This window comes from Hemiscyllium ocellatum (assembly GCF_020745735.1).
Source record: "Hemiscyllium ocellatum isolate sHemOce1 chromosome 27 unlocalized genomic scaffold, sHemOce1.pat.X.cur. SUPER_27_unloc_26, whole genome shotgun sequence".
Taxonomy (NCBI): Eukaryota; Metazoa; Chordata; class Chondrichthyes; order Orectolobiformes; family Hemiscylliidae; genus Hemiscyllium; species Hemiscyllium ocellatum.
In genome coordinates, this window is record NW_026867494.1 from 293,044 (window position 1) to 306,903 (window position 13,860).

A 13,860-nucleotide genomic window follows, 5' to 3' on the forward strand; every position below is an offset into this window, starting at 1 on the left:
CTGTTTTTATCTCCATAGCTGCTGCCAGACTTGCTGAGTAATTCCAGCCCTTCTGCTTTTTTTCTTTTATGGGATTTGAGCTTCCCTACATCAGTGAAATGAAGAACTGCAGATTCTGGAGATCTGAAACACAAAAGTGCATAAATTGCTGGAGAAACTCAATAGGAATGGCAGCACATGTGGAGAGAGAAGCAGAGTTAGCATTTGAAGTGCTGTGACCCTTATTCACAACAGTTCTGGACGCAGGCCAGGATATTGGCTCTGTTTCTTTCTCTCTCTTTCCACCGGTATTGCCAGACTGGCTGAGTTTCTCCAGCAATTTCTGTTCTGACACTTTCACAAGGTTGATATTTGTTATCCAACCCTAATTGCAAGGTATCTTGTTTGAGCCAATTCAGAGGGCAGTTTAAGAGTCAACCACAGTGCTGTGGGACTGGAGTCACATGTAAGTCTGATCAGATAAGGATGGCAGTTTCCTTCCTGAAAGGACATTGTGAACATGGATTTTTATGACAATTAACGTCAGTGCCATCGATACCATACTGAGACTAACTTTGTGTTCCCCATTTATGATTTGAATTATTCACATCTCATCTCTTGCTGTGGTGGGATTGTGAACTCATGTTCCCTGGATTACTCATCCTGTGACATTATGTCTAAACTGTTGCTTCCCATCCTTTGTTATTTTGTGTCTGCTCTTTACGTCTTTGTCCTCTGATGTTTGGGAAATTGAACCTGTTTAAAAGATTGCTCGAAACCTGCCCCTTTGACCAAGTCTTTGGTCACCTGTCTTAATCTGTGTTCCGGTCTTGTGATTTTTAAAGGAATTCTCATTATGTTTACGTGAAGCACATTGAGATAGTTAACTGTACCACAAGTATTATTAGAATGCAGCTTCTATCCCTATCTTAATATCTGAAAATAGAGGGTCATATTGTAAAAGTAGAAGACAAAAATGAGGATGATTTCTTTTCTTTGTGATGGTTGTGTGTCTTCCTCAAAAGTTAAATATGTCACATCGATACGCAAGTCAAATGTACACAGTTGTGCTGGCACGCTTGTGGAGCTCTGAGTTGTCTTGTCCTGTTCTCTGTCGGTGTGTCCTGATCTTGTGTGAAACATCTTCGCTCAGATGGCAATGAACCGGTGAAGTGTAACACATGACTTGCTGGTTTGCTCCATTTCCTGCAGTAAAGAAACCAACGCCCGTGTAAGAAAAGACTCTCTGCAGGATTGCTGTGTCAAGACAAATTCTGAACACTAAGCAGGCTGCACAAAAATGCACTCATATCAATTTACCTGAGGGAAGAGTCTCCGGTGTCCATTTCTCTCTGTCCCGACAGCACAGTATCTTCCTATCTCTCTATTAACAAGACCTTTGAACAAGACGTTCAAAGTTGCCCATTTCCTATGCATTAGTGTAACCGACTTCTCCTGCCTCACGAAATAGAGAGAGAGAGAGCAGAAGAGCGAGTGGGCTCCTTCTTCCACCAGATACAGCTTGCAAGTCGAAAGAAAATGGTTCAATATCCACCAGTGGTCCTGCGAGCAGGGAGACAGATTGAGAAGCAGATGTTCTTGAAACTCTATGCTGCTTGTAATTCCCGGAGCAATGTACAATATATTTTGTACTCAGCAAGTCTCAGTTGCTTCAGGAGCTGGGCGCACCCATGGTTCTTGGCTAGTTGGTCTCGGAGTATGATGCTAGCTTTGGGTTTTCTAGCATATACAGACGGGTGGGAGGGGACGGGTTCCAATCTCAGGCGAACCCTCATTTCTTAAATTGACCTGAGCAAAGATGCTGGGTCAGTTTTCTCAAAAAGCTGCTTCGTTAAATAAGATCGGACTGCCTGAATTAGGGACGGCGCAGAGCTGCCATTGCTTTGAACACGGCGAAGGGAAACACTTGCTCAAAGTGAAAACAAGTATTGCAGATTTTTCGCCCGCGCAATCCGAGTCTGAATGAATCCTCCACCTGTATTACGCTCAACTCTGAGGGTGATACTTCAGGAAGCGGGGAAGTGAAGTGATTGCAGATGGCGCTGAACAGGTTGAAGTGAATGGTGCCGTCCTGAGGAATGTCAGCAACGAAGGGAGATTGGAAAGTTTGGGGCAGCTCTCTTTGGAGAACAGAGGGCTGAAAGCTGGCCTCACTGAAGTTTTCCACGTCATGAGGGTTTTAGACAGAGGAAATAATGCAGTGAAAATGCTCCCAGGCCTGAAAAGATCGAGAACGATTTGGCAGAGATTTAAAGTCATCAGGAAAAGAAGTAAAATTGACATTAGGAAGACCGTTTTCAAGGGACTGGGGTCAGTAAGTCGCTGTCTGACAGTGACAAAGAGGCAGATTCAATGGACACAAAAGGGAATTCGGTGGACATGTTCAATGTAACAACATGCAGATTTACAGGGAGAAGGCGACAGAATTAGACACTTATTTACATATTGTGTTGAGCTAGCAGAGCTGAGGTGGGCTGCATGCCCTCAGTCTGCGCTGTCAGACATTTTGTGATTCTGAGTGAAATCGGAGTTAGACCAACAGAACGTGGAAAATTTGACAATGGGTATATTCTACCCAACAGGATACTCCATCACAGAAATGAAGGTGTTTTGACATCATTCTCGAAGGTACATACCACTATGCAGATTCAAAACCGAGTATTCCTTTGAATCACTGAGTAATTTGTTAGTTATTCAGTTGAGGTGAGTGGAGTTGCGCATTGGGAGCCACTCCCGTTGATAGTTCGAAGCCGTTTTCTCCTGTGTGATAGACCGACCAGCACTCCAATTTGCTGTGCTTCCAGTCAGTAGATGCAGATTACTGTCCCATACTGATACACGGGCCACGATGACCCAGCTGTGGTGACAAGCTTGTGAAGGTCTGAGTGCTCTTCTCCTGTTCTCTGTCGGCCTCCTATGATCCGAATCATCAAACCTCTCTTCTCTGAGATAGGAATAAACTGGTGAAGGTGAAACACATCAGTTGCGGTGTGTTCCATGTGCAGGAGGCCCTGCAGTAATTCCCCACGCTGTTTCACACAGCAGCATCCTCTCGGTGAATTACGCTTGGCAAAAAAACTGACTGAACCAAATCAGTGTCCGCCATTGGATTTTACTGACACCGTTTATACAATTCAGGCTCACCGTTAATGTGGAGAGGGGCCGTCAGACTGTAGTTTCCGCTCCTTCTATTGAATAAAGATAATTTTAACTGTGTCCAGTGAGAAGAAAGAATTTACTGTTGGTGGGAAACATTTCTATCTGAACTCGCTGTCACACTCCTGATAAATTGAAACATAAAGCTGGGAGTCTCTGGATTATGTTGTAAAAATATCGGTATTATGTTATTCACACCGCACTGTCACCAACTGAAAGAAGCGGCTGCCCAGAGATAGACGGCTGTGTTTAAATCCAGCGATGAACTGGTGGAGCTGAGCATTTACCCAAACACTGGGCACACCACCTCTTTGACACAGTGCCCACAAATCAAACTGACAGAAAAGCGTGATCGAAGACTCGGCTCGACAGATATCTGGAGTGAACGTACTCCTTTCTTGATTTGAAATGTAAGAACTTGGCGCTAGTGAGCCTGACGTGATTTGAACACGCAACCGTCTGATCTGGAGTCAGACGCGCTACCATTGCGCCACAAGCTCACGGGGGACCTCTATTCATGCTTAAGGGAAGTGATCGCACTACAATGATTTTACGTTATGAGTAATAACGGAGATCAACAGTTCATGTCTGTTCTGTCCCTTCCCCTCTCCTTCTGTCTCACGAAACAATTTCCAACTCTACCTCAATAAAAAGCTGAAAGAACTGTGGATGCTGTTTATCAGAAACAAAAAAAAACAGGAGTTGCCAGTGACCCTTCCACGGAACTGATGGTAATTGGGAAAACGTTAGTTTATATGCGGGAGATATTGTGGGAGGAAGGCGGATGCAGTAAATGATAGATCAGGACAGAGCCCAAAGCGAGGGAAGAACTGTTGGACAGGAAAGGGAGTTGATAACGATCTGTGTGGGAGGGTGAATGGAGATTGTTCGTGGCTAAGAATAGGTAGTGTGTAATGACAGACTATGTGATAACAAGGCTTGGTGTGTGTGGTAGGGACGAGGATACTATGGATTTCAGGCCCTAGAATTATTGAATTCCATATTGGGACCGGAGTGATGTACGGTCCCCAAGTGGAATATTCGGTGCTCTTCGTTCTGCTGGTGCTGAGCTTCGCTGGGACAATACAGCAAACCTGAGACAGACATGTTGGTCAGGGAACAGGGTGGGGTGTGGAATTGGCAGGCAACTGGAAGCTCAGGATCTTTTTTGCAGGCAGAACGTAGATGTTCTGTGCAGCAGTCACCCAGTTTATGCTTCGGTTTCCCCAATGTAGATGAGGCCACATTGTGAGCAGCAAATGCAGTAGACTGGGTTGTGAGAAGTGCAGGTAAAGTGTCGCTTCACCTGGAAGGTAAGTTTGGGCCCTTGGATTGTGAGGAGGGAGCAGTTACATGGGATGGTGTCACACATTCGGCAGTTGCAGGGGCAAGTGCCGTTAGACTATTGGGGTAGGAATAGTGTTAGGGTTGGTGGGAATGAAGGAAGAGTGGACCCAAGGTATAGCTCCTGCCCATTTACCTATCTGCCAAATCGAGGAATTTATTAAGTGTGTACAAGGACATTTTCTAATTCACAATGTGGATGTACATACAGGCGAGGGTGCAAAACTTTAGGGCCAGCAAGCATAATTCTATTAACATTAGAATATTGATTGAAAATAATATATCAGATCAAAAAGTTGAAGTTCTAAATTGGAGGAAGACTCAGGTATTAGGCAAGATCTTTCAAAAGCTGACTGGGGGAAGATGTTTGCAGGTTAAAGGACTGCTGGAAAATGGGAAGCCTTCAAATATGAGATAACAAGAGTCCAGACGCAGTATATTCCTGTTAGGGTGAAAGGAAAGGCTGTTAGGTTGGGGAATGCTGGATGACTAGAGAAAATGATATTTTGGTTAAGATAAAGAAGGATGCATGTATCAGGTATCGACAGAGAGATCGAGTAAATCCTTAGACTATAAAGGCAGTATGAGCATACTTAAGAGGGTAATCATGAGGACAAAAAGGGGACATGAGATAGCTTTCACAAATAGAGTCGTGGATATCCCAAAGGGTTTTTTGTAAATACATTAAGGACAAAAGGATAACAAGAGAGAGAATAGGGCCCCTCAAAGATCAGCAAGGCGGCCTTTGTGTGGAGCTGCAGTAGATGGGAGGGTTGGAGTGGAATACTGAACGGATATTGTGCATCAGTATTTACTGTGGAGAAGGGCATGGAAGATATAGAATGTGAGAAAGTAGGTGGTGACATGTTGAAAAAATGCCTATATTACAGATGAGAAATTCGTGGATATCATGAAATGCATAATCGTGGATAAATCCCAAGGACCTGATCAGGAGTACCCTAGAACTCTATGGGAAACTGGGGGAGTGATTGCTGGGCCTCTTACTGAGATATTTGTATCATCCATAGTCACTGGTGAGGTGCCGGAAGGCTGGAGGGTGGCTAATGTGGTGCCAGTATTTAAGAAAGGTGGTAAGGCAAAGCCAGGGAACTATAGACCTGTGAGCCTAACATCCGTGATGGAGAAGTTGTTGGAGAGAATCCTGAGAGATAGGATTTACATGTATTTGGAAAGGCAAGAATTGATTTGGGATAGTCAGCATGGCTTTATGCTTGAGAAATCATGTCTCACGAACATGATTGAGTTTTTTGAAGAAGTAACAAAGTGGATTGATGATGGCAGAGCAATAGACGTGATCTATATGGACTTCAGGAAGGCGTTCATCAAGGGTCCTCATGGGAGACTGGTGAGCAAGGTTTAATCTCATGGAAGCTGAAAATGTGTTGCTGGAAAAGCGCAGCTGGTCAGGTAGCATCCAAGGAGCAGGAGAATCGATGTTTCAGGCATGAGCCCTTCTTCAGGAATTCACGGAATGCAGGGACAACTCGTCATTTGAATACAGAACTGGCGCGAAGGCAGAAGTCAGAGGCTGGTGATGGAGGGTTGCTTTTCAGACTGAAGGCCTGTGACCAATGGTGTGTCAGAAGGATTGATGCTGGGTCAGCTACTTTTTGTCATTTATATAAATGATTTGTATGTAAACGGAGGAGGTATAGTTAGTAAGTTTGTAGATGACACCAAAATTGGAGGTGAAGTGGACAGCAAGAAGGTTATCTCAGATTGCAACGGGACCTTGATCAGATGGGCCAATGGGCTGAGAAGTGGCTTTTGGAGGTTAATGTAGATAAATATGAGGTGCTGCATTTTGAAAAAAACAAATCAGAGCAGGACTTTTACACTTAATGGTAAGTTCCTTGGACGTGTTGCTGAACAAAGAGACCTTGGAGTTCAGGTTGATAGTTCCTTAAACGTAGAGACGCAGGCAGATTGGATAGTAAAGAAGGCGTTTGGTATGCTTTCCTTTGTTGGTCAGAGCATCGAGGATAGATGTTGGGAGCTCATGTTGCCACTGTACACAACATTGGTCAGGCCACGTTTGGAATATTGCATGCAATTTTGGTCTGCTTCCTATTGGAAAGATGTTGTGAAACTAGAAAAGGTGCAGAAAAGATTTACAAGGATGTTGCCAGTGTTGGAGGGTTGAGCTATAGGGCGAGGTTGAATAGACTATTTTCTCTGGAGCGTCGGAGGCTAAGGGGTGACTGTATAGAGGTTTATAAAACCATGAGGGATATGGATAGGGCAAATAGACAAGTTCTTTTACCTGGGATGGGGGAGTCCAGAACTAGAAGGCATAGGTTTAGGGAGGGGAGGCGAAAGATATAGAAGGGACATAAGGGGCAACCTTTTCACGCAGAGGGTGATGCATGTACGGCACGAGCTGCTGGAGAAAGTGATGGAGGTTGGTATAATAACAGCATTTAAAATGTATCTGGATGTGTATATGAATAGGAAGGTTTTATGGGGATTTGGGCCAAGTGCTGGCAAATGGGACTGGATTAGTTTAGGATATCTGGGCTGCATGGACGAGTTGGACCGAAGGGTCTGTTTCCGTGCTGTACATCTGTGTCACTCTGTGAGACTCCATGGGATTCTCTGCACAAGAGAGCAGTTGAGACAGCTTCATGAAGTATATTGAATACACAGTTGGATGGGTATTTGCGTGGTAGGGGAATTAAGGTTAGTCGGGATTGTGCAGGTTGGTGGAGCTGTGATCTTAACGAATGACGAAGCAGGCTTGACCAAATGGTTTACTCCTGCTTCTGTTAATATGAATCTGTAACACTGCATTTCCCGCGGCAGAGTTTTCCCACGGCACAAAGGAGGTTTCCTAAAATAAATTTAAACCCCTTGCTTTGCTTGAACTCAAACTGCATTGACTTGGAGGAGAGTGGGATTTGCAAAGTGTCCTCCCCTCCACACGTGCCTCAACTGCAGGACAGCTGTCCGACCCGCCTCCATTGTTGACGTCACAATGCGGATGCAGCCCTGTCAGCTTCAGAGTGAAACTTCCTCTCTCTGGGCAATATCTGGGAGCAAAGCAATGTCACACCCTTTCCATATACCATCCTCCAGCAGCGAGGGGGGAGGGGAGGTACGGGTGGGTGAAACACTGTTCACTTGTAGCAACTGGAGTGAATCCAGGGAGGGGGCAGACACTCCAAAGGTGCTCAAATACTTTCTATCTCTCTTAAAGCTATTTTCCTTGTGTATTCACTCAGTTTGGCACGTGTACAGTTTGCACCCTCGAAAAGGATTGTTTACTTTACTCATGTTCACAACTAAAAGATTAGATTCTCATGGAACTGAGCAGCATTTAAGGGATTGGCACATTTCACAAACGTGCAAGGGGCTTGTGGCTCGTCCGTCTAGGGGAATGATTCTCGCTTCAGGCATCCTGGTGCGTGGACGTGCGAGAGATCCCGGACGAGCCCTTGTTTCTTACATTGACTTGTGCGAAAACGGCCCATCAATTCTCTCAAAAAGCAGCTTCGTTCAACGAGGTCCGTTGAATCAGGGATGGGGCAGACTTACCATTACAATGAACGCGGCAATGGCAGCACTTATTCAAAGCGAAAATGAGTTTTACTTCACACAGAGGGTGTTGGGCGTTTGGAACGCGTTGCCAGCAGATGCGGGAGAGGCAGGCACGGTAGATTCATTTAAGATGCGTCTGGATAAATGCATGAGTGGGTGGGGAGTAGAGGGATACAAATACTTAGGAATTGACCAACAGGTTTAGACAGTACATTTGGATCGGCTCAGGCTTGATGGGCCTGTTCCTGGGCTGTAAATTTTCTTTGTTCTTTGTTCTATATGGTGTATATCTGATATTGTTGGCTGTTCTAAAAGTTTCTTTGTAATTATTGTTCACCTTCTAATGTAGTAATGGAGTTACGTCCTTTTTTGTCGTAATTTTTTTTATTTAATAGGCCAGCAGGAAGTCATTCAGCAATTTTTCTGCCTTTCTTTTCTCAAGCAGGCTTAACATTTCATTTTCATATTCTTGATTCAGCTCCATTTCCAGCGTCTTTGTAGGCAGTTTGTTCCATGTTATTGTCACTGGAATGAAGTTTTCCTCCATACATTCTCTCCTGCGCAACTTTATTGGAAAAAAACCTACCCAGGTAAGTTTGCACTACACCAGCTTCCGGGTCCGCTCCACACTTTTTTTGAAAAAAATATTTAAATTTAAACCGTGAAACAAACGTAACCGCGTCTACAAACAGACAGTGCCAAACAGCCCTTACCTGCTCCGCGGAGAGAGTGAGGATTGTTCACTCGTTTGTGGGTGTTGGGATGATTGCTTCTGCGGTTAAGTATTTGGTTTGCGTGTGTTGTTTTTCTGTCGACGCTAGTTTGAAGTTCCCCATTGACTGTTCGCTCTACTGTGACATCTAGGCATGGCACTTTGTTGCTGTTCTCCTCCTCTTCAAACCAGGAGCCCCCCCTCAGGCCACAGTCTCACCACTTGGAACACCAATATACAGACTAGTCAAAGACCTCCACTGAAGACTAAAACACCAAGTCGAAGACTCACGCCACTCCAGTTACTCCATCCAAGAATTCTTGAACACCAAAGGCAACAAGATAGAAGAGGATGGAATAATACTGTCCTTTGACATACTGCCCGTTCACATCCATTAACATCAACGTGACCAAAAAAAACTGAAGACACTACTTGAAGAACCAAAGACACAAACACCAAACAGCACCAACGTCATCAGCAAAGATAACACTGTCAAGCTCATGGAGCTGTGCCTTACCTCCCACTTCCTTTTCATTAACAAGACTAACAAACAAATCAACGGAGCACCCATGAAACCACCAATATCAGGATTCCTAACAGAAGCAATAATGCAGAGATAATGGAACAACTTAGAGGAAACCTACAACACCATCAACAATCTCCTTACTGGCATAAAATTCACAAAAGAGGAGAACAACAACAAAGTGCTGTTGTTCTAGATGTCACAGTAGAGCGAACAGTCAATGGTAAATTCAAAACAGCGTCTCCAGGAAACAACACACGCGAACCAAGTACTTAAGCTGCAGAAGCAATCATCCCAACACATGCAAACAAATCTGCATCAGGATGCTATTTCAACGAGCTACTTCACACTGCAGCGCCCAGCAACGGCAAAGATCAATAAACAACTATACAGCGCATTTAAGAAGAACGGATAGCCCGTAGACCCGAATTCCTAATGAAGGGCTTATGCCCGAAAAGTCAAATTTCCTGTTCCTTGGATGCTGCCTGAGCTGCTGCGTTTTTCCAGCAACACATTTTCAGCTCTGATCTCCAGCATCTGCAGACCTCACTTTCTCCTCGATAATTTTAACTGTGTCCAGTGAGAGGAAATAATTTGTTGTTGGTGGGAAACATTTCTATCTGAACTGCTGTCACTCTCCTGATAGATTGAAACACAAAGCTCGGTGTCTCTGGATTGTGTAATAAACTTATCGGTATTATGTTATTCACACCGCACTGTCACCAACTGAAAGAAGTGGCTGCCCAGAGATAGACGGCTGTGTTGAAATCCAGCGATGAACTGGGGGAGCTGAGCATTTACCCAAACACTGGGCACACCACCTCCCTGACACAGAGCTTACAAATCAAACTGACAGCAAAGCTTCACGTATTATTGAAAGTTCCCGGAAAGAAGACTGGGCTTAACAGATATCTGGAGTGAACGCAATCCTTTCTTGATTGGAGACACAAGGAACTGATTTCAATGAGCCTAACTTGATTTGAACACGCAACCTTCTGATCTGGAGTCTGATGCGCTACCGTTGCGCCACAAGCTCACAGAGAGCCTCAGGCCTCTATTCATGCTTAAGGGAAGTCATCGCACTACAATGATTTTACGTTATGAGTAACAACGGAGATCAACAGTTCATGTCTGTTCTGTCTCTCCACCTCTCCTTCTGTTTCTCAAAACAATTTACGACCCTACCTCAATAAAAAGCTGAAAGAACTGCGGACGCAGTATATCAGAAACAAAAAACAAACAGTAGTTGCCGGTGACCCTTCCATAGAACTGATGGTGATTGGGAAAACGTTGGTTTATATGCAGGAGATATCGTGGGAGGAAGGCGGATGCAGTAAATGATAGATCAGGACAGAGCCCAAAGCGAGGGAAGAACTGTTGGACAGGAAAGGGAGTTGATAACGATCTGCGTGGGAGGGTGAATAACTGTTAATAGAGACTGTTCGTGGCTAAGAATAGGTAGTGTGTAATGACAGACTATGTGACAACAAGGCTTGGTGTGTGTGGTAGAGACGAGGATACAATGGATTTCAGGCCCTAGAATTATTGAATTCGATATTGGGACCGGAGGGATGTATGGTCCCCAAGTAGAATATTCGGTGCTCTTCGTTCTGCTGGTGCTGAGCTTCGCTGGGACAATACAGCAAACCTGAGACAGAGATGTTGGTCAGGGAACAGGGTGGGGTGTGGAATTGGCAGGCAACTGGAAGCTCATGGTCTTTTTTGCAGGCAGAACGTAGATGTTCGGGGAACATTTTCCTGACCCCATTGAAAGCACACATTGTCAAAGCCGAGGAAGAGCAGCAAATAAAGCGCTCCTGGATGGGTTCGAACCACCAACCTCCCGGTTAACAGCCAGGAAAGTATTACAAGCATTTTCGACAAGTGATACAGGGGACTGGGAAGAAAAGTATTATAAACTGTGAACAACAAAGTTCTGGAGTACAACACTTACATTCAAACACCAAAAACATCCAGGTCCTGATTAATCAGATTGCATTGTGGTGCTTTTCTGCAAAAAATCCTGCGTGGGGAAACTGACAATATGTTGCCAAAATCTCTTCCCAAGTGTACGCCGTGCTTCTTGTCCAGGGATGAGAAATTTCTATTCTGGGGAGACATTCCCAAGGTTGGGTATGTTCGCTTTGGAGCAAAGAAAGTTAACTGGAGATTTCCTGACGCTGTTGGTAATGATGGGAGAAGAAGCGGTGGGAATGGGCAGAATAATGATCAGAAGAACCAATTGCCACTGACCAGAGTCAGTTACCAGAGGACAGGAATTGAAGTTCTTGAATGAAAAGCAGCACTTGTGCCTAATAAACACAGAGAATACTGCAGAAAGCCAACAGGTCGAGCAGCATCCGTGGAAAGGTAAACAGAGCTGACGTTTTGAGTCTGGTACCTTGTTTGTTCAGAACTCGAGTTTCCTCCATGGCAATCAATTCCCAGACATGAGAAAACGTGACTTTATTGAGACGGGTTTTGTGAAGTTTGAGCGATAATGCAACCAACAGGAAGTCATTTAAAATCGCCGGCGAAAAAAGCATAGTCAGCAGGTTACCACCATGGGCGGGGGGAGGCGGGGATGGGGGAACCCCAAAGGATCTCTACTCCAGCTCTTTAAGTGTTCAGCCACAACTACACGTCCAAAGTTGTGGTCTAAAATTTCTCATGGAATTGCTCGAACAGGAAAGGTGAGTACTGGACTTGTCCTGTCCGCGCCATAGTCCCAACGTTTCCTGTTCCCCTGGATTTGATCAGGACAGAAGAGGCTGATGGGAGATCGAATTGAACTACACACATTGATGAGGGACAGAGCGGGTGGGAAGGATCCATTTTCGTGCGTAGAGAGATGAATAATCAGGGCCGAAAAAAAGGAGCCACATCAAGAAATTTGGGGTTCATTCAGCAAAGCTAATGTAGAACTGTTCACAGAAAATTATGATGAAAGTCTCTCGAGTTATTTTGATTTGAAGTGTTCATGATGCTAATACAATCGAAAGGATGAAGGTACATTGGTAAATGTATTTGGTGACAGGTCTGTTCTTACCCTGTGAGCGAAACCTAGATCTGAAGGAATAAAAGGAACATTAACAATATCGATCTGAAATTGGATACGTGACAAGAAACAGAGCCATTATTGACAGTTGGCTTTTGAACTGGAGAAGGTTTCTCGTGAAATTAGCTTGAGGCTTGAGGTATGCAAGGTCAAGATAACTGAGGTAAAAGACGGAAATGCTATCCTCATTAGCAGACAGTGAAAGGATTACAAGACGTAAATTAAGCATTTTCGACAAGTGATACAGGGGACTGGGGAGAAAAGTATTATAAACTGTGAACAACAAAGTTCTGGAGCACAACACTTACATTCAAAGACCGAAAACATCCAGATCCTGATTAATCAGATTGTATTGTGGTGCTTTTCTGCAAAACATCCACTTGCAATATCCGACAAAAGAGTGACAAAACCCATCCCTGTCAGCCCAGGATAGAAAATCCGAAGGGATGAAGGTTTGCTTATTTTCTGAAGATTCACAGAACTAAGACTGGGTTTTGGTGATTGTTTCCTTTCCACTCCCAGGAGCCGCAGTGGTTGGGGCGGTGAGTTGGGGAAAGTAAAATGTGCTGAAAGTGTGTTGCTGGTTAAAGCACACCTGCTGTGCTTTAACCAGCAACACATTTTCAGCTGTGATCTCCAGCATCTGCAGACCTCATTTTTTACCCGAAAGTAAAATGTGCCCGTGAGCAGCGTGTGAGGCTATCTCAGCTTCCGCTGTGACTTGACTCCGATGTTCCGAGGGACATTTATTGACGCGAGACAGTGAAAAGATTCTCATTCCCGCAGATCGGGAATTCAAACAGTATGCCGGCTTCAGGACAATGAGAAAGATTAATTGGGGTGTGTGAAGAAGCTGTGAGCTGCATTTCAAACAGGTAGGTGGAGACAGATGTGTCATTCATTGCGCCCGGGCCCTGTGCGTATCTTACGCCACCATGCTGCAGAGTTCTGACGTTAACACGGACATGCGCAGCAATGGGAACATTCACAAGGTCAACAACCAAAGATAATCACCGTCACTGCTTCCCTTCCACAGTCACAACTTTGTGAAGCAGTATCTTTCACTGGCAAAGGAAACACCCTTGTCCTCAGGTGCTTCATTTCGATCACGATTTCATGTCCCTCACTGTTCTAGTCTCATTTCCAAACACTTGGCTCATAGCCTCAAAAGAAGCTCTGCGGGTATCTGCTTGTTCCACCCGAACAGGCAGTGGGTTGCAGATTCCCACCACTCCCAATGTGAGTGAAATATTTTTCCCCCTCCACTGACTTGAATCTTAAAGAAGAAGCCGGGGAGCAAGCTCCCTTCCTTTTCGACGACATTTCTCATTTTGTAGTCGGCAGGGGTCACACCTGCGTGGGGAAACCGCAATGGGTTTCAAGTCCATCGCATTAACCACTCAGCCCACGAATACAGAACTACACTGACATCTTCACTTCCCAGATCTGTCTGCCTGCGGAGCTGAGAAAGAGTGAATCATCGCAGAGTTTGTTTGAATCTATTCACTT

At 44.7% G+C, this 13,860-nt stretch overlaps 1 non-coding gene across 1 annotated transcript; it reads right to left on the bottom strand.

The window, feature by feature from the left end:
• Positions 1 to 3,584: 3,584 nt before the first annotated feature.
• trnaw-cca (transfer RNA tryptophan (anticodon CCA)) lies at positions 3,585 to 3,656 on the bottom strand. Its single transcript has one exon. It is a non-coding gene; the product is annotated as a tRNA-Trp (tRNA).
• Between the last annotated feature and the right edge of the window lie 10,204 nt (positions 3,657 to 13,860).